Source organism: Penaeus monodon, chromosome 2 (assembly GCF_015228065.2).
Source record: "Penaeus monodon isolate SGIC_2016 chromosome 2, NSTDA_Pmon_1, whole genome shotgun sequence".
Taxonomy (NCBI): Eukaryota; Metazoa; Arthropoda; class Malacostraca; order Decapoda; family Penaeidae; genus Penaeus; species Penaeus monodon.
The window spans coordinates 49,777,205-49,779,704 of NC_051387.1; the positions used below are offsets into that span (position 1 = coordinate 49,777,205).

At 38.0% G+C, this 2,500-nt stretch overlaps 1 protein-coding gene across 1 annotated transcript in view; it reads right to left on the minus strand.

Moving 5' to 3' along the window:
* The window catches only part of LOC119583498 (glutamate--cysteine ligase catalytic subunit-like), a 39,593-nt gene that overhangs the window by 13,235 nt on the left and 23,858 nt on the right, over nucleotides 1-2,500 (minus strand). The gene's annotated exons all lie outside the window — the stretch shown is intronic.

The following is a 2,500-nucleotide window of genomic DNA, read 5'->3' on the forward strand; positions in this document are numbered from 1 at the left end:
TGTCGGTACAAAATCTAAATAATATCTATAGTATGTCAGTATGTGTCTTTTGTGCGTGTGTGCCTACATTAGCCATACCAGTTACAGTGCATTCCACATTACACATTCCTATGATGTGTTTCCTCTACAGATAATCAATATGTGAAACGAACTCCTGCGTTAGTGCTGAGTCACTGTGACAAGCGATAGCTTTCATGACTCTCGTCGAGGGAGCATAAATGTTTTAAGTTTTATTTATTTCGAAGACAATGATAACATCCTGAGCGGGATCTGGATATCCTAGTCTCTATATAAATACAAATTAAGATAACAACGATATACTAATCATTAGAATAAACGATTATATGTGGATAACAAACAAGGTACCTTAATCAACATTATTGGAATATTAAGTCATTATATGAGTGCTCCCTGTGACTCCCGTAAGCACGATATACAAATAAAAGGGATCAGGTAAGACACCCAAGAGATTCCTGATCATTTTAATTGACCGGAACAAAATGTAAACCACAAACGATAATCAGTAACTGATTAACTACTAATACCAAATCAGTCAGATGAGTATTTATTTTCTGATCTCACACAGCGTGGAGTAATATTACACGAATAATGACAGATAACCAAACAGTGTCTGTCTGTCTGTCTTATCAGTCCTCCTCTCTCTCTCTCACATTCACTTTCACCATCACCTTCACCTATACCTTCACCTTCCCTCCCTAATACTTTACATAACCTTAACCTTATATACTCCTGACACGTGAAGTAAACAAGAAAACATGTATATCTGAGGCAAGTGAGCTCTCTATACGAAGAAAGTACTGGGTAAGCACATACACACACTATGTACCAAGGCAACGCGTATTTCAACGATAAAACAAACTGTCAAAACCGCAGCACAGCGAATAACGAGGTCGGGAAAGGAGGTCACAAGCAATATATATGTGTCATTCCTGGAAGTCAGAGCGCTATAGATTTTGACGAAGACCAAGGATGATAGAGGAATAGAGGAAGGAAAAAAAGGAAGGAATTCTAAATAACTCAGTATTCATCTACAATTTGCAAAGAATCATTTAACTGCTGCATCGTTTCTTCCTTCGATCCCCGCCATTTTCAAGATTTCGACGCGATTCTCAAGGTTATTCATCAATATTTAACAAGCCAGTGATCGAAACATCTTCATCGTTGCACGTGTCATAGCTTAAAGGTCAAAAACGTGACACGTGACGAGACGCAAATCGCCAAGCGACACGAAACGCAGGCATTAAGAAATAGTACATTGGTATCGATTTAAGAATTCCCCAAACTGAAATCCGAAGCTATTTACGTGCATTTTTTAGTTGCAAGTAACATTCTTCAGCGAATGTATATGTTATCTATGTGTCTGGGTATAAAATGTCGGGAATGCAATGCTGCAACATCGCAGTGTTTGCAAACTCTGCAGTGATATTGGGTTTAATCAAGGTCACGTAACGAATAAAAGTTTTAATACACACTAAACTGTTTTAATTTCCCTCTCTCCCTTTCCCTCTTCCTCTTGCTTCCTTCCTTTCTCTCTCTCTCTCTCTCTCTCTCTCTCTCTCTCTCTCTCTCTCTCTCTCTCTCTCTCTCTCTCTCTCTCTCTCTCTCATACACGAAGCCACTCTCCAGTAACAAAGTTAACTCTGTAAGTCCATATACGCTCATCGTCCTCAGTTCAAGCCAGTATCACGAGGGGGATACCTTACAAATTAGCTACTCACAATATCCTACTGACCTCTCGATGTTTGATTTTGAAGAGACTGACCCCATTATACATTTATTTTTATATGTATATTAATGTTCTTTTTTACTATTATTTCTATCACCATTATTTTAATCATCACCATCATCATCATAATAACAATAATAATAATAAGCATTACTATTATTATTATCGTAAATAACCAAATGATAACAATACTAGCCATGGTCTTAACAAAGCAGTAACAGCGGCGCCAACAACAATAATAATAAATAAAAAAAATAAGTAATAGTAAATAAAAACAAAATAAAAAATCAAACAATGTATATTCTACTTAAAACATAGGAACCCTGCGTACATGCGCACATCAACACACACGCACACACCTTTAGCGTAAGTAGATTAGTTACTCCTCTGAAACGTTACTTCCATTTCTACTTCCCCTCTCACCACTTATAAGCTCTCACTATTATTATTATTATTTTTACTTCCTCTTTTCTTCCTCTTTCTCCCGTGTCGAGCTAGTCTCTCTTCCCTCCCTCCTCTGTTTATTCCTTCTCTTCCTCCTCTCGTATCGACCCTGACTATCTTCCTTCCTTCCTTCCTTCATCTTCCTTTTACGCCTCTGTTTATTCCTTATCTCCCTCTTTCTCCCGTATCGACCTAGTCTCTCTTCCGTTCTTCCTTCCTCCTCTTTCTTTGTCACTGGTTATTCCCCTTCTGCTTTCTACCCTTCCAATGCAATTAACGACCTTTCTTGTAAGACTTCCTGTCCATGCT